Genomic DNA, 23,562 nt, shown 5'->3' with positions numbered 1-23,562 from the left:
CATGCACACATGCCTGGGAGGTTACAGCAGTGCCGGCAGCGGTAGATGGATGAGGATGTGAGGAGAGAACAGCTGGAGACAGAGGGAGATAGGAGCAGAGGCCTGCAGCTAATTAGCTATAAATTATCATTACTTATGGCTCTGGCAGCTGATGAACTACGCAGATGGGACTGCAGCTCCATATCCTGACCATACCTGAGCCCACCTGTCCCTCACCTACTAACCCCAAACCCTCCAGGAGCCGTACGAACAAACCTCCCAGCTGGGGCAGTGCCAATACCAGGACCAAAGCAGCAGAGGCCACCCAACCCCTCTCCAGCTGCAGCCTCAACCTGTCTGTCCTACCAGCCACGCCCCTTGTTACCTGGCTTCACCCCCTAGCTGTGCCCCACCAGCTATCATCTCTGTGCAGACTCCACCCTCTCCCACTGCGGGACATAAACCTCCTGTGACTGCAGTAATAACCACAGATGAGAACAGGTGTATTTAGTTGCATTATTTATAGCATAAGAAGTAATAGAAATCCACAGATAAGGTATTACAGAGTGTGTGCATACATGTGAGGCACCAGCTGGAGGTGGCAGCTGCTCCACGAGGATCTTATGGGCTCAGTATTACATGGCCTACAAGATCAGCCAGTCACAGCTCCACTCCGCACTATTCACAGATTATTTTCCTCTCTGTGTCTCCATCCCTGAGGGGCAATTATCTAACCTAATCCCCCATATAGATACTTTGTACCATTCTCAGGAATAAAGGCCGACTACCCCAAAATAACATATAATCCAAAAGAGTGTGTGCGCTCAATACGGTTGCACAGGATCGTTCCCCGTTTAACAGTTCCAATCCAATCGATATTGCCAGATAGTAACAGTTCCAATCCACTCTGTGGTATGTATTTCCGTTGTGACTTTGTGAATACCTCAGGGAAACACAAACAAACAAAAAGCCACAATGGTGTAGTATGCCTTAACTCAAATGCACCTCCACCTTCATCTCATAGAGATTAATACTAAACACCCAGTAACAGTAATGCCAACCGCTCACCAGATGGAGATGCTGCCTAGTTACAAACAGCTCACAGCACTTATGTCATAATCCACATATCCTCCTCTGGACTGCTTCATTCACCCTCATCGACTTGTTGGTGGATATTACCTCAAGAGATGCAAAGAACACAATAATAGTGCAGATCTTCCAGTTATATTTCAGCCTCCACCATGAACATCCCTCAGTAGCAGTGTCCTTCCCTTATAACTCGCTCCACCACACCGTGAATAGTTCCACTAGTTTGGGCCACCCAGGTGTCACTGCAATTCGCACTCACCAAACTCTATGGCTGCTCAATTACAAACAGCGCTCTCACATGTGGTTGTATCAAATATCAATCGGATCCTGAATCTTTTCCCCAGCGGCAACGTCCTCCTTAAAAACTAAACATACGCTTCCATAGCGCAATAAAAGACTTTTTAATAGATTAAAAAATGTGATATCACACTCACGTTTCCACAGTGTTAAAACAGCATTGTACAAAAAATTCCAGCGTCCTGGAAGCAATCCTCTCGACCTCCGTGTGCCGTCCCAAGCTCCGCCCAACGCGTTTCGTCACATGGACTCATCAGCGGTAGAGGATTAATTATCAGATATTCTAGTGTGGAGGAGCGCAACATCTATTATTGTTTTACTCTACAATAACACTCTACTACTCCCTGCAAGCTCTCTCCTGAGAGATGTATGTGGCTGGATTCTGCTCACACCCTTCACATCACTAAACATTCCCCCATTACCTGGTATAACATTCCCATCAGCCACTTCTCAGCCATATAAAGCCAGTCACTGATAACATAAGCTCTCCTTACAGATGTATGTGCCTGGATTCTGCTCACACCCTTCATATCACTAACCATCCCCCCATTACATGGTATAACATTCCCATCAGCCACTTCTCAGCCATATAAAGCCAGTCACTGATAACATAAGCTCTCTCCTGAGAGATGTATGCGGCTGGATTCTGCTCACACCCTTCATATCACTAACCATCCCCCCATTACCTGGTATAACATTCCCATCAGCAACTTCTCAGCCATATAAAGCCGGTCACTGATAACATAAGCTCTCCTTACAGATGTATGCGCCTGGATTCTGCTCACACCCTTCATATCACTAAACATTCCCCATTACCTGGTATAACATTCCCATCAGCCACTTCTCAGCCATATAAAGCCAGTCACTGATAACATAAGCTCTCTCCTTACAGATGTATGTGGCTGGATTCTGCTCACACCCTTCATATCACTAAACATTCCCCCATTACCTAGTATAACATTCCCATCAGCCACTTCTCAGCCATATAAAGCTGGTCACTGATAACATAAGCTCTCTCCTTACAGATGTATGCGCCTGGATTCTGCTCACACCCTTCATATCACTAAACATTCCCCCATTACCTGGTATAACATTCCCATCGGCCACTTCTCAGCCATATAACGCCAGTCACTGATAACATAAGCTCTCCTTACAGATGTATGCGGCTGGATTCTGCTCACACCCTTCATATCACTACACATTCCCCCATTACCTGGTATAACATTCCCATCAGCCACTTCTCAGCCATATAAAGCCAGTCACTGATAACATAAGCTCTCTCCTTACAGATGTATGTGGCTGGATTCTGCTCACACCCTTCATATCACTAAACATTCCCCCATTACCTAGTATAACATTCCCATCAGCCACTTCTCAGCCATATAAAGCTGGTCACTGATAACATAAGCTCTCTCCTTACAGATGTATGCGCCTGGATTCTGCTCACACCCTTCATATCACTAAACATTCCCCCATTACCTGGTATAACATTCCCATCAGCCTCTTCTCAGCCATATAAAGCCAGCCACTGATAACATAAGCTCTCCTTACAGATGTATGTGGCTGGATTCTGCGCACACCCTTCATATCACTAAACATTCCCCCATTACCTGGTATAACATTCCCATCAGCCACTTCTCAGCCATATAAAGCCAGTCACTGATAACATAAGCTCTCCTTACAGATGTATGCGCCGGGATTCTGCTCACACCCTTCATATCACTAAACATTCCCCCATTACCTGGTATAACATTCCCATCAGCCACTTCTCAGCCATATAAAGCTGGTCACTGATAACATAAGCTCTCCTTACAGATGTATGTGCCTGGATTCTGCTCACACCCTTCATATCACTAACCACTCCCCCATTACCTGGTATAACATTCCCATCAGCCACTTCTCAGCCATATAAAGCCAGCCACTGATACCATAAGCTCTCCTTACAGATGTATGCGCCTGGATTCTGCTCATACCCTTCATATCACTAAACATTCCCCCATTACCTGGTATAACATTCCCATCAGCCACTTCTCAGCCATATAAAGCCAGTCACTGATAACATAAGCTCTCTCCTTACAGATGTATGTGGCTGGATTCTGCTCACACCCTTCATATCACTAAACATTCCCCCATTACCTGGTGTAACATTCACACATCCAATCAGCCAATTTTAATATCTGGAAGACTTATGCTGCAAATACACGGGTCAATCCGGCGGCCGATTAGCCGCCGGATCGACTTCCGCCGCATCCCCGCTCGTCTGCGTGGATCGATTACCGCTCGTCCCTGCCAGCACTCCTTATCAGCTCAAGCGGGCGGGGATCGAGCAGCGTGATCGGACCAGCTGGTCAATACACGGTACAGAAACGTACCGTGTATCCCCAGCATTAGGGTCTGTAAACACATCCAGTTTTGACTGGGCAATGTTACCACCTCCATGTAGTATGAGGGGAGCTAATACATTCTGAATACTATGAACAGATGATGTAAGCAAGCTCTCATATTACATGGTAGTAGTGGTAAGGTTGCCCAATCTTGGCCTATTGGAAGAGAGGACAGCAAAAGCCAATGGAGATAAAGACACACATGCCCAGCTGAGCGCAGAGTTCCAGAGAGTAGCATGCCGAGATAAGCAAGCTTATCTGACCCAACAGTGCAAGGAAATATTAGGCAGCCCCACTGCCCAGTATAGATAGTCTGATGTGCCCACAGTATTAGGCAGCCCCCTCCTCAGTATAGATAGCCAGATGTGCCCCCAGTATTAGGCAGCCCCCTCCCCAGTATAGATAGCCAGATGTGCCCCAGTATTAGGCAGCCCCCCTCCCCAGTATAGATAGCCAGATGTGCCCCCAGTATTAGGCAGCCCCCCTCCCCAGTATAGATAGCCAGATGTACCCCCAGTATTAGGCAGCCCCCCTCCCCAGTATAGATAGCCAGATGTGCCCCCAGTATTAGGCAGCCCCCCTCCCCAGTATAGATAGCCAGATGTACCCCCAGTATTAGGCAGCACCCTCCCCAGTATAGATAGCCAGATGTGCCCCCAGTATTAGGTAGCCCCCCTCCCCAGTATAGATAGCCAGATGTACCCCCAGTATTAGGCAGCCCCCTCCCCAGTATAGATAGCCAGATGTACCCCCAGTATTAGGCAGCACCCTCCCCAGTATAGATAGCCAGATGTGCCCCCAGTATTAGGTAGCCCCCCTCCCCAGTATAGATAGCCAGATGTACCCCCAGTATTAGGCAGCCCCTCCCCAGTATAGCCAGATGTACCCCCAGTAATAGGCAGCCCCCTCCCCAGTATAGATAGCCAGATGTGCCCCCTATATTAGGCAGCCCCCCCTCCCGGTATAGATAGCCAGATGTACCCCCAGTATTAGGCAGCCCTCTCCCCAGTATAGATAGCCAGATGTGCCCCCAGTATTAGGCAGCCCCCTCCCCAGTATAGATAGCCATATGTACCCCCAGTATTAGGCAGCCCCCTCCCCAGTATAGCTAGCCAGATGTACCCCCAGTATTAGGCAGCCCACCCCCCCAGGATACATAGCCAGATGTACCCCCAGTATTAGGCAGCCCCCCTCCCCAGTATAGATAGCCAGATGTACCCCCAGTATTAGGCAGCCCCATCCCCAGTATAGATAGCCAGATGGGCCCCCAGTATTAGGCAGCCCCCTCCCAGTATAGATAGCCAGCTGTGCCCCCAGTATTAGGCAGCCCTCTCCCCAGTATAGATAGCCAGATGTGCCCCCAGTATTAGGCAGCCCTCTCCCCAGTATAGATAGCCAGATGTGCCCCCAGTATTAGGCAGCCCCCTCCCCAGTATAGATAGCCAGATGTACCCCCCCCCCCCCCAGTATTAGGTACCCCTCCTCATTATAGATAGGCAGATGTACCCTTCAGTATTAGGCAGCCCCTCCCCAGTAGAGATAGCCAGATGTACCCCCAGTATTAGGCAGCACCCTCCCCAGTATAAATAGCCAGATGTACCCCCAGTATTAGGTAGTCTCCCCACCATTCAGAGTTGAAGGTGTAGAGCTGTATTAGTCCTGTTACCTCTCATTAGTGGGACTTCTTCAATCTGTCGCAGGGTCTTTTCTCTATGACTCCCTCCAGCAGTGCACAACAGGGGACACCAATAGAGGGAGCCATAGGAAGGAGAAGCTGCAACTGACAGACTGAAGAAATCCCAGTGCCAAGAGGTGAGTAGCAGAACTACTGTGTGCACTCTGCTTGCAACACTGAAATAGCTGGGCAACGGGCGGTACAGGCACACCCTCTGGACTATGCTCCCCCAGGGTGGTTCCTCCTAAGCCTCTACTTCAGCCCTGACAACTGCCCGAGAGTATTTTTACTTCAGGAGGGTGCTGACAATCTGTGTGTGTGTGTGTGTGTTGGGAGGAGATAGGGGATACGGCTACACTGTGGGGTAATATGGCAATGCTAGGGGTAGCAGAGGCTATACAAGGGGAAAGCCAGCACTGGAGGGACATGGCTATATTCCATATACATCGTTCTCTTGTATCTGTGATGTGACTGAATTATTACTAGGAAGGTGAGATGCCGGCACTGGAGGGACATGGCTATATTCCATATACATCTTCTCTTGTCTCTGTGATGTGAATTATTACTAGGAAGGTGAGATGCCAGCACTGGGGGGACATGGCTATATTCCATTTAAATCTTCTCTTGTCTCTGATGTGACTGAATTATTACTAGGAAGGTGAGATGCCGGCACTGGAGGGACATGGCTATATTCCATATACATCTTCTCTTGTCTCTGTGATGTGAATTATTACTAGGAAGGTGAGATGCCAGCACTGGAGGGATATGGCTATATTCCATATACATCTTCTCCTTTCTCTGTGATGTGACTGAGTTATTACTAGGAAGGTGAGATGCCGGCACTGGAGGGACATGGCTATATTCCATATACATCTTCTCTTGTCTCTGTGATGTGAATTATTACTAGGAAGGTGAGATGCCAGCACTGGGGGGACATGGCTATATTCCATTTAAATCTTCTCTTGCCTCTGTGATGTGACTGAATTATTACTAGGAAGGTGAGATGCCGGCACTGGAGGGACATGGCTATATTCCATATACATCTTCTCTTGTCTCTGTGATGTGACTGAATTATTACTAGGAAGGTGAGATGCCGGCACTGGAGGGACATGGCTATATTCCATATACATCTTCTCCTGTCTCTGTGATGTGACTGAATTATTACTAGGAAGGTGAGATGCCGGCACTGGAGGGACATGGCTATATTCCATATACATCTTCTCCTGTCTCTGTGATGTGACTGAATTATTACTAGGAAGGTGAGATGCCGGCACTGGAGGGACATGGCTATATTCCATATACATCTTCTCTTGCCTCTGTGATGTGACTGAATTATTACTAGGAAGGTGAGATGCCGGCACTGGAGGGACATGGCTATATTCCATATACATCTTCTCTTGTCTCTGTGATGTGACTGAATTATTACTAGGAAGGTGAGATGCCGGCACTGGAGGGACATGGCTATATTCCATATACATCTTCCCTTGTCTCTGTGATGTGAGTTATTACTAGGAAGGTGAGATGCCAGCACTGGAGGGACATGGCTATATTCCATATACATCTTACCTTGTCTCTGTGGTGTGACTGAATTATTACTAGGAAGGTGAGATGCCGGCACTGGAGGGACATGGCTATATTCCATATACATCTTCTCTTGTCTCTGTGATGTGACTGAATTATTACTAGGAAGGTGAGATGCCAGCACTGGAGGGACATGGCTATATTCCATATACATCTCCTCTTGTCTCTGTGATGTGAGTTATTACTAGGAAGGTGAGATGCCGGCACTGGAGGGACATGGCTATATTCCATATACATCTTCTCTTGTCTCTGTGATGTGACTGAATTATTACTAGGAAGGTGAGATGCCGGCACTGGAGGGACATGGCTATATTCCATATACATCTCTTGTCTCTGTGATGTGAATTATTACTAGGAAGGTGAGATGCCGGCACTGGGGGGACATGGCTATATTCCATATACATCTCCTCTTGTCTATGTGATGTGAGTTATTACTAGGAACGTGAGATGCCGGCACTGGAGGGACATGGCTATATTCCATATAGATCTTCTCTTGTCTCTGTGATGTGACTGAATTATTACTAGGAAGGTGATATGTCAGCACTAGAGGGACATGGCTATATTCCATATACATCTTCTCTTGTCTCTGTGATGTGACTGACTTATTACTAGGAAGGTGAGATGCCAGCACTGGAGGGACATGGCTATATTCCATATACATCTTCTCTTGTCTCTGTGATGTGACTGAATTATTACTAGGAAGGTGAGATGCGAGCACTGCATGGACATGGCTATATTCCATATACATCTTCTCTTGTCTCTGTGATGTGACTGAATTATTACTAGGAAGGTGAGATGCCAGCACTGGAGGGACATGGCTATATTCCATATACATCTCCTCTTGTCTCTGTGATGTGACTGAATTATTACTAGGAAGGTGAGATGCCAGCACTGGAGGGACATGGCTATATTCCATATACATCTCCTCTTGTCTCTGTGATGTGACTGACTTATTACTAGGAAGGTGAGATGCCAGCACTGGAGGGACATGGCTATATTCCATATACATCTCCTCTTGTCTCTGTGATGTGACTGAATTATTACTAGGAAGGTGATATGTCAGCACTAGAGGGACATGGCTATATTCCATATACATCTTCTCTTGTCTCTGTGATGTGACTGAATTATTACTAGGAAGGTGAGATGCCAGCACTGGAGAGACATGGCTATATTCCATATACATCTTCTCTTGTCTCTGTGATGTGACTGAATTATTACTAGGAAGGTGAGATGCCGGCACTGGAGGGACATGGCTATATTCCATATACATCTTCTCATGTCTCTGTGATGTGACTGAATTATTACTAGGAAGGTGAGATGCCGGCACTGGAGGGACATGGCTATATTCCATATACATCTTCTCTTGTCTCTGTGATGTGAATTATTACTAGGAAGGTGAGATGCCGGCACTGGAGGGACATGGCTATATTCCATATACATCTCCTCTTGTCTCTGTGATGTGACTGAATTATTACTAGGAAGGTGAGATGCCGGCACTGGAGGGACATGGCTATATTCCATACACATCTTCTCCTGTCTCTGTGATGTGACTGAATTATTACTAGGAAGGTGAGATGCCAGCACTGGAGGGACTTGGCTATAGTCCATATACATCTTCTCTTGTCTCTGTGATGTGAATTATTACTAGGAAGGTGAGATGCCGGCACTGGAGGGACATGGCTATATTCCATATACATCTTCTCTTGTCTCTGTGATGTGAATTATTACTAGGAAGGTGAGATGCCGGCACTGGAGGGACATGGCTATATTCCATATACATCTTCTCTTGTCTCTGTGATGTGAATTATTACTAGGAAGGTGAGATGCCGGCACTGGAGGGACATGGCTATATTCCATATACATCTTCTCTTGTCTCTGTGATGTGAATTATTACTAGGAAGGTGAGATGCCGGCACTGGAGGGACATGGCTATATTCCATATACATCTCCTCTTGTCTCTGTGATGTGACTGAATTATTACTAGGAAGGTGAGATGCCAGCACTGGAGGGACATGGCTATATTCCATATACATCTTCTCTTGTCTCTGTGATGTGAATTATTACTAGGAAGGTGAGATGCCGGCACTGGAGGGACATGGCTATATTCCATATACATCTTCTCTTGTCTCTGTGATGTGAGTTATTACTAGGAAGGTGCGATGCCAGCACTGGAGGGACATGGTTATATTCCATATACATCTTCTCTTGTCTCTGTGATGTGACTGAATTATTACTAGGAAGGTGAGATGCCAGCACTGGAGGGACATGGCTATATTCCATACACATCTTCTCTTGTCTCTGTGATGTGACTGAATTATTACTAGGAAGGTGAGATGCCAGCACTGGAGGGACTTGGCTATATTCCCAGGGCCGGCCCGCCCAGTGTAGCCGTTAGAGATGGGAAGTTCGGATCTTTTCAATGATCCGGATGATTCGAATCGGATCATTGAAAAGATCCGGATCTTTGATCCGAATCTCAGATCATTTTACAAGGGAAGCATTCGGGGGTGAAATGACTAGCAGGACAGGAGAAGGGGAGGGGGTGGACACAGAGAGAAGGGGGGAAGATGGACAGAGGGCAGGGAGTGGACAGAGAAGGGAGGAGGGAAGCAGAGAGCATAAATGTTTGTTTGCACACAATACCCACATGCTGCAATCATACGCTTTACATATATTTCACCTACATGTTCATCTGTATACTTTGAATGGAAACGTCGCACAGTGAAAGAAAGCATTCCCAGAAGTGAAGTGCAGCTGTTTAGTGCCGAGTGCAGGAGGATCATATTGCGCTGCAATCACAGTGCCTGCAAAGTTACTGAGCTGTGCTGAGCTGAGCCAAAAGCTTCCCATGTGTTCACTGTGCATAGCTACGGAACAGACAGCCTATAATCAGCAGCACATTATAGCCAGTATATGTGCTCTACACATATCTGGCAGTGGCACCGATGTCCCCTCTCTCTGATCTACCTGTCCCTGCAAGGCTGCCTCCCATCCAACAGAGCGATCCATCTCAGCTCTGCTTCCAGGACCCCGCTGCCCGCTGAGAGGGGGCGTGTCGCTCCTGGCCCCGCCCCTTTTGCGATCCGAATCACTCATTTTGATGATTCGGATGATTCGAGTCACAAAATAGATTCGGATCAAAGATCCGAATCGTTCATGATCCAGACAACACTAGTAGCTGTATCCCCTAACGCACGCACGCACGCACGCACGCACACACACACACACACACACCCCTCCTAAAGTCACTCACAGCAGTTATATAAAAGTCTCTTGTATGGCAATTACTTCAAGGGAGGTGATCAGGATAGTGACAGGTGTACTATGACCTCCTCTGTAACAAAGTATGTCCACCCCGACCTCTGCTCTGTTCAATATATAATAATAACAATCACACAATTACCTCTTCCAACAATGTCCAGCAACGTGAGCTCTCCACTTCCTGTCTTGGGGTTAATTTCTTCCTTTCCGTGCGTTCTAGGAGGTGTGTTGTTGTTGCCATCTTGTGTTGAATAGACTAACTGCAGCCTCTGTTTGTTAAATGACCTGCGCTCAACCATCTAATACTGTAAATATTTCAATTTTCTCTGTCTCACTGAACAAAATAATCTACAGATGTATCATGTTTTGTAATAATTGATAATCATATTTGTGTTATTTAATATTATTAGCCCCCAGGTAGTTGCCGGATATGTAAAGGGGTCATATGGATGTGGCTTTATAGATACAGTGAATCAGCTCATATCAGCATTTGGCTGATGATGTGGACGAAGCAGGTGGTTTTGGTGCACTGCGCTCAGCACGAAAACTAGGCACCCCATAGCAGTAATGATATACCACGGGGGGCGTGTAAGGGTAATTTGCGGGAAATACTATTTACTCCGCCAGATATTTGAGTGGCAGCAGAGTGAGCCATAATTCGACTCACCCTGCGCCCAGCTCTCCAGTGGCGTACATATATGTACACCATGTGGGCGCAGCCATAGGCTGTAATTAGAATTATTTCTATAACGGTGCTCAGTGACTAATTTGGGTGCTGGAGATAGCCAAAGCTCGAATAATAACAAAGAGGTAATTACACATTAGCCCCCCTCCCCCTAAGTTCTGACATCTCAGAGGGGGAATAGCAGTAACTCCCACCAGGAGTTTGCCTGCATCAGGGTGAGCCATCTCTCAGCTTCACCCTGCACCGAAATTTGGCCATAACCATTTGAAATGTGCACAGTTACAGGAAGTATCAGTTTTAGTGATGGGCTGCAGCCGTGGACAGTTTCTGGTGAATGTTTGCCATTCACATTTACCGCAAATGTTCATTTCGCTAATGTACACGTTAGCCCAATACTTAAACACTGATGTCAAGCCTGCCGACTTTAGCGATTATTAGCAAAGCCTCCATACATGGTAGAATCACCAAATTCTCTAATTATGTTAAAGGGAACCATGTAACAAGGTGAAAAAAAAACTTTCAAAAAGACCTTTTAGGTTTTCAGAAAATCTATTTTAAAGTTTTGATAGGGATTTATTTATTAACGAGGTTAAATGACAGATAATGTATCTGCCTTTTACATATAGGAAAAGAATGAGCAGTGCATTCCATGCCGGGGTATCCAGGTGGGCAGTACACAGTGAGAATGAGCAGTGCATTCCATGCTGGGGTATCCAGGTGGGCAGTACACAGTGAGAATGAGCAGTGCATTCCATGCTGGGGTATCCTGGTGGGCAGTACACAGTGAGAATGAGCAGTGCATTCCATGCCGGGGTATCCAGGTGGGCAGTACACAGTGAGAATGAGCAGTGCAATCCTTGCCGGGGTATCCAGGTGGGCAGTACACAGTGAGAATGAGCAGTGCATTCCATGCCGGGGTATCCTGGTGGGCAGTACACAGTGAGAATGAGCAGTGCATTCCATGCCGGGGTATCCTGGTGGGCAGTACACAGTGAGAATGAGCAGTGCATTCCATGCCGGGGTATCCAGGTGGGCAGTACACAGTGAGAATGAGCAGTGCATTCCATGCCGGGGTATCCTGGTGGGCAGTACACAGTGAGAATGAGCAGTGCATTCCATGCTGGGGTATCCAGGTGGGCAGTACACAGTGAGAATGAGCAGTGCATTCCATGCTGGGGTATCCTGGTGGGCAGTACACAGTGAGAATGAGCAGTGTATTCCATGCCGGGGTATCCAGGTGGGCAGTACACAGTGAGAATGAGCAGTGCATTCCATGCCGGGGTATCCTGGTGGGCAGTACACAGTGAGAATGAGCAGTGCATTCCATGCAGGGGTATCCAGGTGGGCAGTACACAGTGAGAATGAGCAGTGCATTCCATGCCGGGGTATCCAGGTGGGCAGTACACAGTGAGAATGAGCAGTGCATTCCATGCCGGGGTATCCTGGTGGGCAGTACACAGTGAGAATGAGCAGTGCATTCCTTGCCGGGGTATCCAGGTGGGCAGTACACAGTGAGAATAAGCAGTGCATTCCATGCTGGGGTATCCAGGTGGGCAGTACACAGTGAGAATGAGCAGTGCATTCCATGCTGGGGTATCCTGGTGGGCAGTACACAGTGAGAATGAGCAGTGCATTCCATGCAGGGGTATCCAGGTGGGCAGTACACAGTGAGAATGAGCAGTGCATTCCATGCCGGGGTATCCAGGTGGGCAGTACACAGTGAGAATGAGCAGTGCATTCCATGCCGGGGTATCCAGGTGGGCAGTACACAGTGAGAATGAGCAGTGCATTCCATGCTGGGGTATCCAGGTGGGCAGTACACAGTGAGAATGAGCAGTGCATTCCATGCCGGGGTATCCAGGTGGGCAGTACACAGTGAGAATGAGCAGTGCATTCCATGCTGGGGTATCCAGGTGGGCAGTACACAGTGAGAATGAGCAGTGTATTCCATGCTGGGGTATCCAGGTGGGCAGTACACAGTGAGAATGAGCAGTACATTCCATGCTGGGGTATCCAGGTGGGCAGTACACAGTGAGAATGAGCAGTACATTCCATGCAGGGGTATCCAGGTGGGCAGTACACAGTGAGAATGAGCAGTGCATTCCATGCCGGGGTATCCTGGTGGGCAGTACACAGTGAGAATGAGCAGTGCATTCCTTGCCGGGGTATCCAGGTGGGCAGTACACAGTGAGAATAAGCAGTGCATTCCATGCTGGGGTATCCAGGTGGGCAGTACACAGTGAGAATGAGCAGTGCATTCCATGCTGGGGTATCCAGGTGGGCAGTACACAGTGAGAATAAGCAGTGCATTCCATGCCGGGGTATCCAGGTGGGCAGTACACAGTGAGAATGAGCAGTGCATTCCATGCCGGGGTATCCTGGTGGGCAGTACACAGTGAGAATGAGCAGTGCATTCCATGCCGGGGTATCCAGGTGGGCAGTACACAGTGAGAATAAGCAGTGCATTCCATGCTGGGGTATCCAGGTGGGCAGTACACAGTGAGAATGAGCAGTGCATTCCATGCCGGGGTATCCAGGTGGGCAGTACACAGTGAGAATGAGCAGTGTATTTCATGCCGGGGTATCCAGGTGGGCAGTACACAGTGAGAATGAGCAGTGCATTCCATGCCGGGGTATCCAGGTGGGCAGTACACAGTGAGAATGAGCAGTGCATTCCATGCCGGGGTATCCTGGTGGGCAGTACACAGTGAGAATGAGCAGTGTATTCCATGCCGGGGTATCCAGGTGGGCAGTACACAGTGAGAATGAGCAGTGCATTCCATGCCGGGGTATCCTGGTGGGCAGTACACAGTGAGAATGAGCAGTGCATTCCATGCAGGGGTATCCAGGTGGGCAGTACACAGTGAGAATGAGCAGTGCATTCCATGCTGGGGTATCCAGGTGGGCAGTACACAGTGAGAATGAGCAGTGTATTCCATGCTGGGGTATCCTGGTGGGCAGTACACAGTGAGAATGAGCAGTGCATTCCATGCCGGGGTATCCTGGTGGGCAGTACACAGTGAGAATGAGCAGTGCATTCCATGCTGGGGTATCCTGGTGGGCAGTACACAGTGAGAATGAGCAGTGTATTCCATGCCGGGGTATCCAGGTGGGCAGTACACAGTGAGAATGAGCAGTGCATTCCATGCCGGGGTATCCTGGTGGGCAGTACACAGTGAGAATGAGCAGTGCATTCCATGCCGGGGTATCCAGGTGGGCAGTACACAGTGAGAATGAGCAGTGCATTCCATGCAGGGGTATCCAGGTGGGCAGTACACAGTGAGAATGAGCAGTGCATTCCATGCTGGGGTATCCAGGTGGGCAGTACACAGTGAGAATGAGCAGTGTATTCCATGCTGGGGTATCCTGGTGGGCAGTACACAGTGAGAATGAGCAGTGCATTCCATGCCGGGGTATCCTGGTGGGCAGTACACAGTGAGAATGAGCAGTGCATTCCATGCTGGGGTATCCTGGTGGGCAGTACACAGTGAGAATGAGCAGTGCATTCCATGCCGGGGTATCCTGGTGGGCAGTACACAGTGAGAATGAGCAGTGCATTCCATGCCGGGGTATCCTGGTGGGCAGTACACAGTGAGAATGAGCAGTGCATTCCATGCAGGGGTATCCAGGTGGGCAGTACACAGTGAGAATGAGCAGTGCATTCCATGCTGGGGTATCCAGGTGGGCAGTACACAGTGAGAATGAGCAGTGTATTCCATGCCGGGGTATCCTGGTGGGCAGTACACAGTGAGAATGAGCAGTGCATTCCATGCCGGGGTATCCTGGTGGGCAGTACACAGTGAGAATGAGCAGTACATTCCATGCCGGGGTATCCAGGTGGGCAGTACACAGTGAGAATGAGCAGTGTATTTCATGCCGGGGTATCCAGGTGGGCAGTACACAGTGAGAATGAGCAGTGCATTCCATGCTGGGGTATCCAGGTGGGCAGTACACAGTGAGAATGAGCAGTACATTCCATGCCGGGGTATCCTGGTGGGCAGTACACAGTGAGAATGAGCAGTGTATTCCATGCTGGGGTATCCTGGTGGGCAGTACACAGTGAGAATGAGCAGTGCATTCCATGCTGGGGTATCCAGGTGTACAGTACACAGTGAGAATGAGCAGTGCATTCCATGCTGGGGTATCCTGGTGGGCAGTACACAGTGAGAATGAGCAGTGTATTCCATGCCGGGGTATCCTGGTGGACAGTACACAGTGAGAATGAGCAGTGCATTCCATGCCGGGGTATCCAGGTGTACAGTACACAGTGAGAATGAGCAGTGCATTCCATGCCGGGGTATCCAGGTGTACAGTACACAGTGAGAATGAGCAGTGCATTCCATGCCGGGGTATCCTGGTGGGCAGTACACAGTGAGAATGAGCAGTGCATTCCATGCTGGGGTATCCTGGTGGGCAGTACACAGAGGGCCTGATCCATTTCAAGTTTTCTCCTATGTGATATTTTCACATCTCATCAATAAAATGTATTTAAGCCACCAGCAAGCAAGAAAATACTATATAGTACTATATACTGTATCCTATATAATAAAACCACTGTGTCTCTGCATCCTGTCCCTGTGTGTGTGTCCCTGCTTCCAGACCTGACAGTTTGCTGTCTCATTGCATTGTGGGAAATAACAGCTTTTTCCAACTGGCAAGCAAGCAACATCTCCCTCTGTGCATATACTGCAGACAGCGGTGGAGGACGGGTGAGCGGGGCGTATCTGTGCTCGTGTTGTTGGGGGGGGGGGCGCCTTTTACTAGTAATACTATATTTCCTCAACTACATTTTAGTACTTTTCCAGTTGCAGTGCTGACAAGTTGTTTTTAACAGTAGAAGAAAATCTATCTCCTATGAGAAAACTTAGAACAAGAGAATTGGATCTGGCCCAGTGTGTTACGACCACCAGGACACCCGGGGGAACTGACAGCGATTTGGCCAGGCAAACCTGTACAGCTGCAATATTGCTGTATTAGGCTCCCTGGCAAATGTAATTATGCTTTATACTGTTAAAAAAACAAAATAATGTGGGGTCTAGTGGTGCTCTAAATGACCAATTTATACTTGAGGTAACTTAATTTTCCATAATTTCCATTACGATCCTAACTGGAATTACAAGTGAAATCAGAATTATGTTTTGATTTCAATTACGAGTCAAAATTTTGGCCGTTATTTCAGCTTTAACTGGGGTATACCAGTAATAACGTATATGGTTTGGTTATATTGGGTGACAGTATTTTAAAAAAAATGTGTGTGGTATATATAAATGTATACAGTATATTTGAAGTTGGCAGCAGCCTCCCAAGTTGCTCAGGGCACCCCTACTTCTTGATCACGACAAACTCTTCTTCTTTTTCTTCTTCTTCTCCTTTTCTTTGGAAAGTAACGTTAACACGAGCGCATTTGATTCTTGATTACAACGACTTCTTTTTCTCTTTGGCATGTAATGTTGGCATTAACATTATTGATTAATATTGCTCCAACATATTCTGTGGCGCTGTACAAAGTAATAAACAAACATGGTGTACATAATAATACAAATTACAACAGAGAGAAAATGTGTGCATCAATCAAGTGAACCTGACAAATCTGGCTTTGCAAATTTGGCCTATTGGCTGATCACGAGACATTGCTCATGCAAATATGCATTTGCTTTCGCATGCCTAAATATGCAGGGTCAAAAACCGCAAAACAATCGCCCTGCGGGAATTAGTTCATGCTATACAGCACTTTCCAGGGGCGCCACGAGGAGGCTTCCCATTGCCCCCATACAACCGGGGGGCCGCGGGGGTCCCAGGCTCTTTGACCGCCTGGAACCCACACAGCGGCACCTCGGAGGTGGAGGCTGGGGGGTGCAGGCGATCTCCCCAGCGTGGCCAGCGCCGGGAAGAGCCGCCCGCACACACCTCCCAAGATTAAAAACAGGCACTTACCTTAACGTCCATTGCGTTCTGCTATATGCGCATGACCTGGGCGCGACACATAAGGGGAGGACAGGCGCAAACAGCCTGCTCCAGGGCTCTCACCTCCTAAAACAAGCCATTCACCACTTGCCTCCAAAGAAAAGAAAATGCAATGCTAATTACACCAGAGAGGAAATGTGTGCATCAACCAAGTGAACCTGACAAATCTGGCTTTGCAAATTTGGCCTATTGGCTAATCACGAGACATTGCTCATGCAAATATGCATTTGCTTTCACATGCCTAAATATGCAGGGTCAATAACCCTTGCAGTCTCCGGCTCTCCGCCCTTTGGAGGCAGGTGGTGGATGGCTTGCTCTAGGTGGTGGTAGCCCTGGAGTGGGCTGTCTGTGCCTGTCCCCCCCCCCCTCTGGAGTGTTGTGTGTGAGCTAGCCCTGAGCCCCCAGCTTGGGGTGACCCATACTTCATTCCTTTCCTATGCAGTGCCCCCAAGTTTATGCGCAGTAGCAGAACGCAATTGACGTTAAGGTAAGTGCCTGTTTTTAAATTTTTGGGAGGTGGGAGCGGATGGTCCTCCTCGGCGCTGGCCACGCTTGGGGGGGGGTCGTCTGCGCCACCCAGCCTCCCCCTCCGGGGTGACGCTGTGGTCCCTAGGCAGTGAGAGAGCCTGGGGCCCCACAGCCCCCCCGGTTGTATGGGGGCATTGGGAAGCCTCCCCGTGGCGCTCCTGGATAGTGCTATGTAGCATGAACTAATTCCCGCAGGGCAACCGCTTCGCGGTATTAGTTTTTTACCCTGCAAAGCTTGGCATGCGAAAGCAAATGCATTTTTGCGTGAGCATTGCCTCATGATAAGCCAATTTAGCCAGATTTGCACAGCCAGACTTGAAAGGGTTAAGCTTGGTGTGGAGCACACATACATTTTATTGTGGTTAGTACATAATAATACAGACAATGGTGTAACACCAATATACAAGATACAGAATTAGTACAAAATACAGCATTGGTAATCACAGTGACAAAAGTAACATGGTGAATAAAATGTATAATGAATTCCAAGACACAAAAGGGTGAAAGAGCCCTGTCCTTATGAGCTTACAATCTAAGGCTGGTTTCACAGTGGGACGTTAAAGTCCCACGTTACAGCAGCCAGTAACGCAGCCTAACTCACAGCACTGTAAAATCAATGTGCTGATCACAGTGCACACGTTGCGTTACATAGTAACGCAGCACGTTTAAACAAAGTGCTGCATGCTGTACGTTATACTGGGCTAAGCAGCGTTAGACTGTTTGCACATGCTCAGTAATGTTGGAGGAGGAGGTCTCCCCTCCTCCTCTGCAGCCAGCCACATGGCTAATTAATATTCACTGCACTGTGGTGACTCTTGGTGGGACTGTAGTGTTGTCCGGATTATGAACGAATCGTTCATTTGATCCGGATCTTTTTTGTGGGTCGAATCATCCGGATCATCACAATGAAAGATTCGGTTCACAGTGGATGTCTGTCTGGAAGAAACAGGAACATACAGAATGTACAGTGCAGGGAAAGTCCTGTCCTGCTAGTCATTTCACCCAGTCTGCTTCCTTTGTAAAATGATTCAAATGATTCGGTTAAAAGATCCGGATCTTTTCAATGATCTGGTTCAAATGATCCAAATCTTTAAAAAGATCCGGACTTCCTATCACTATCCTGGAGCGGCTGCTTTGAGAGCTGCATAACACAGCTCAATCTGACGTCTAACTTCAACACCACCATGCGTTGCGTTAGGGGCACGTTATGCGACCATAACGGGTCCTAAAACGCAACGTCTAGGTGGGAAAGTAGCCTAAAGGATGAGTGCATTCAATTCTTGATCACAACAACTTCTACTACTACCTCTTCTTCTCTTTTGCATGTAACGTTGGCTTGAGCACCTTCGATTCTTGATCACAACGACTTCTTCTTCTTCTCCTCTTTGGCATGCCACTTGGCATGAGCGCACTTTATTCTTGCAACGTGGTAACCGAATAGGCCATGGAACATGGTGGCAGTGGGTGGGACCACAGCATGAATTAATTACAGTGGGTTGCAAAAGTATTCAGCCCCCTTGAAGTTTTCCACATTGTGTTACATTACTGCCACAAACATGCATCAATTTTATTGGAATTCCACGTGAAAGACCAACACAAAGTGGTGTACACGTGAGAAGTGGAACGAAAATCATACATGATTCCAAACATTTTTTTACAAATAAATAACTGCAAAGTGGGGTGTGCGTAATTATTCGGCCCCCTGAGTAAATACTTTGTAGAACCACCTTTTGCTGCAATTACAGCTGCCAGTCTTTTAGGGTATGTCTCTACCAGCTTTGCACATCTAGAGACTGAAATCCTTGCCCATTCTTCTTTGCAAAACAGCTCCAGCTCAGTCAGATTAGATGGACAGCGTTTGTGAACAGCAGTTTTCAGATCTTGCCACAGATTCTCGATTGGATTTAGATCTGGACATTGACTGGGCCATTCTAACACATGGAAATGTTTTGTTTTAAACCATTCCATTGTTGCCCTGGCTTTATGTTTAGGGTCGTTGTCCTGCTGAAAGGTGAACCTCCGCCCCAGTCTCAAGTCTTTTGCAGACTCCAAGAGGTTTTCTTCCAAGATTGCCCTGTATTTGGCTCCATCCATCTTTTCATCAACTCTGACCAGCTTCCCTGTCCCTGCTGAAGAGATGCACTCCCCGAGCATGATGCTGCCACCACCATATTTGACAGTGGGGATGGTGTGTTCAGAGTGATGTGCAGTGTTAGTTTTCAGCCACACATAGCGTTTTACATTTTGGCCCAAAAGTTCCATTTTGGTCTCATCTGACCAGAGCACCTTCTTCCACATGGTTGCTGTGTCCCCCACTTGGCTTGTGGCAAACTCCAAACGGGACTTCTAATGCTTTCTGTTAACAATGCCTTTCTTCTTGCCACTCTTCCATGAAGGCCAACTTTGTACAGTGCATGACTAATAGTTGTCCTATGGACAGATTCCCCCACCTGAGCTGTAGATCTCTGCAGCTTGTCCAGAGTCACCATGGGCATCTTGACTGCATTTCTGATCAGCGCTCTCCTTGTTCGACCTGTGAGTTTAGGTGGATGGCCTTGTCTTGGTAGGTTTACAGTTGTGCCATACCCCTTCCATTTCTGAATGATCGCTTGAACAGTGCTCCGTGGGATGTTCAAGGCTTTGGAAATCTTTTTGTAGCCTAAGTAGCTTTAAATGTCTCAATAACTTGATCCCTGACCTGTCTTGTGTGTTCTTTGGACTTCACGGTGTTGTTGCTCCCAATATTCTCTTAGACAACCTCTGAGGCCCTCACCTGGAGATCACCACACACCACACTCTGTGTGAGAAGGGGACACATAGGCTGGCACCTCACCTGGAGATCACCACACACCACACGCTGTGTGAGAAGGGGACACATAGGCTGGCACCTCACCTGGAGATCCCCGCACACCACACTCTGTGTGAGAAGGGGACACATAGGCTGGCACCTCACCTGGAGATCACCGCAACCCACACTCTGTGTGAGAAGGGGACACATAGGCTGGCACCTCACCTGGAGATCACCGCACACCACACTCTGTGTAAGAAGGGGACACATAGGCTGGCACCTTACCTGGAGATCACCACACACCACACTCTGTGTGAGAAGGGGACACATAGGCTGGCACCTCACCTGGAGATCACCGCAACCCACACTCTGTGTGAGAAGGGGACACATAGGCTGGCACCTCACCTGGAGATCACCACACACCACACGCTGTGTGAGAAGGGGACACAGGCTGGCACTTCACCTGGAGATCCCCGCACACCACACTCTGTGTGAGAAGGGGACAGATAGGCAGGCACCTCACCTGGAGATCCCCGCACACCACACTCTGTGTGAGAAGGGGACACATAGGCTGGCAACTCACCTGGAGATCACCACACACCACACTCTGTGTGAGAAGGGGACACATAGGCTGGCACCTCACCTGGAGATCCCCACACACCACACTCTGTGTGAGAAGGGGAGACATAGGCTGGCACCTCACCTGGAGATCACTGCACACCACACTCTGTGTGAGAAGGGGACACATAGGCTGGCACCTCACCTGGAGATCACTGCACACCACACTCTGTGTGAGAAGGAGACACATAGGCTGGCACCTCACCTGGAGATCACCACACACCACACTCTGTGTGAGAAGGGGACACATAGGCTGGCACCTCACCTGGAGATCACTGCACACCACACTCTGTGTGAGAAGGGGACACATAGGCAGGCACCTCACCTGGAAATCCCCGCACACCACACTCTGTGTGAGAAGGGGACACATAGGCTGGCACCTCACCTGGAGATCACCACACACCACACTCTGTGTGAGAAGGGGGCATATAGGCTGGCACCTCACCTGAAGATCATCACACACCACACTCTGTGTGAGAAGGGGACACATAGGCTGGCACCTCACCTGGAGATCCCCACACACCACACTCTGTGTGAGAAGGGGACACATTGGCTGGCACCTCACCTGGAGATCCCCGCACACCACACTCTGTGTGAGAAGGGGACACATAGGCTGGCACCTCACCTGGAGATCCCTGCACACCACACTCTGTGTGAGAAGGGGACACATAGGCTGGCACCTCACCTGGAGATCTCTGCACATCACACTCTGGCCTTGGTTCACTAAACCGTGATAACTTAAATATCACACCTTATGAAAGTTAACGCATCTTATCAGAGTAGCATAGAGAGCGCTACAAACTTATGCTTGCTAATTGGCAATGGCACTCGTCCTGCCCTGAACCCCTGCGGGTTCGTAGCGCTCGCTATGCTACTCTGATAAGGCGTGTTAACTTTGATAAGGTTTGATAACTTTGATAAGGTGTGATAACTTTGATAAGGTGTGATATTTGAGTTATCACGGTTTAGTGAATCAAGTCCTCTGTGTGAGAAGGGGACACATAGAACTGTGACTGAATCTGCAATATGCCTGCTTGCTCATTTCACCCCAGCAAGAGCTTAAAGGACAACTGTAGTGAGAAGAATATGGAGGTTGCCATATTTATTCCCACTTAACCCCCTTGGCGGTATGAAAAATACCGCCAGGGAGAAGCGCAGCAGTTTTTAAAAATTTTTTTTTTTAAATCATGTAGCGAGCCGAGGGCTCGCTACATGATAGCCGCTGCTCAGCGGCATCCCCCCGCCCGCTTCGATCGCCTTCGGCGATCACCGATCAGGAATCCCGTTCAAAGAACGGGATTTCCTGGAGGGCTTCCCCCGTCGCCATGGCGACGGGGCGGGATGACGTCACCGACGTCAGCGACGTCGGGACGTCATTGGGAGACCCGATCCACCCCTCGGCGCTGCCTGGCACTGATTGGCCAGGCAGCGCTCGGGGTCTGGGGGGGGGGCCGCGTGCCGCACCGGATAGCGGCGATCGGCGCGCGGCGGCGGCGATCGGGGTGCTGGCGCAGCTAGCAAAGTGCTAGCTGCGTCCAGCAAAAAAAAATTAAGTAAATCGGCCCAGTAGGGCCTGAGCGGCACCCTCTGGCGGCTTACCCCGTGTCACACACGGGGTTACCGCCAAGGAGGTTAAACCATACCCATTGCCAGGTAGCCCTACTGATCTATTTGGCTGGAGCAGTGTCTGAATAATGCCAGAAACAAGCATGCAGCTAATCCAGTCAGATCTGACAATGTCAGAAACATCTGATCTACTGCATGCTTGTTCAGGGGCTATGGCTAAAAGTATAAGAGGATCAGCAGGATAGCCAGAAAACTGGTATTGCTTATAATGAAATAAATATGAATGTGCCTGAAAAGTGCTCTATGTTTCTGGATTACCTAAAGAGACAGGGAGGTCAATTTTGTTTTATAACTTTTTTTATTAGCAGAAAGAGAAATACAATATACAGAAAGGAGATTGTGCAAGTATGACATAACAGCTTGCTCAAACGAGGAGCTCTTATTGATAAAAATGTCCGATTATCTTCCACATACACCTTGCTGGAGTGGACAACACATAACACAGCTCAATCTGACGTCTAACTTCAACACCACCATGCGTTGCGTTAGGGGCACGTTATGCGACCATAACGGGTCCTAAAACGCAACGTCTAGGTGGGAAAGTAGCCTAAAGGATGAGTGCATTCAATTCTTGATCACAACAACTTCTACTACTACCTCTTCTTCTCTTTTGCATGTAACGTTGGCTTGAGCACCTTCGATTCTTGATCACAACGACTTCTTCTTCTTCTCCTCTTTGGCATGCCACTTGGCATGAGCGCACTTTATTCTTGCAACGTGGTAACCGAATAGGCCATGGAACATGGTGGCAGTGGGTGGGACCACAGCATGAATTAATTACAGTGGGTTGCAAAAGTATTCAGCCCCCTTGAAGTTTTCCACATTGTGTCACATTACTGCCACAAACATGCATCAATTTTATTGGAATTCCACGTGAAAGACCAACACAAAGTGGTGTACATGTGAGAAGTGGAACGAAAATCGTACATCATTCCAAACATTTTTTTACAAATAAATAACTGCAAAGTGGGGTGTGCGTAATTATTCAGCCCCTGAGCCAATACTTTGTAGAACCACCTTTTGCTGCAATTACAGCTGCCAGTCTTTTAGGGTATGTCTCTACCAGCTTTGCACATCTAGAGACTGA

At 48.3% G+C, this 23,562-nt stretch overlaps 1 protein-coding gene across 1 annotated transcript in view; it reads right to left on the bottom strand.

The window, feature by feature from the left end:
* Positions 1-10,426, bottom strand: part of LOC137537219 (zinc finger protein 850-like) — a 117,311-nt gene extending 106,885 nt beyond the window's left edge. Inside the window, exon 1 of the mRNA XM_068259319.1 lies at positions 10,409-10,426. The gene's annotated coding sequence lies outside the window, so the exon portion shown is untranslated. The remainder of the gene's footprint in view (positions 1-10,408) is intronic.
* Between the last annotated feature and the right edge of the window lie 13,136 nt (positions 10,427-23,562).

This window comes from Hyperolius riggenbachi, chromosome 10, assembly GCF_040937935.1.
Source record: "Hyperolius riggenbachi isolate aHypRig1 chromosome 10, aHypRig1.pri, whole genome shotgun sequence".
NCBI lineage: Eukaryota > Metazoa > Chordata > Amphibia > Anura > Hyperoliidae > Hyperolius > Hyperolius riggenbachi.
Note: the sequence above shows the minus strand (reverse complement) of the source record. Positions and strands in the feature narration are given on the sequence as shown.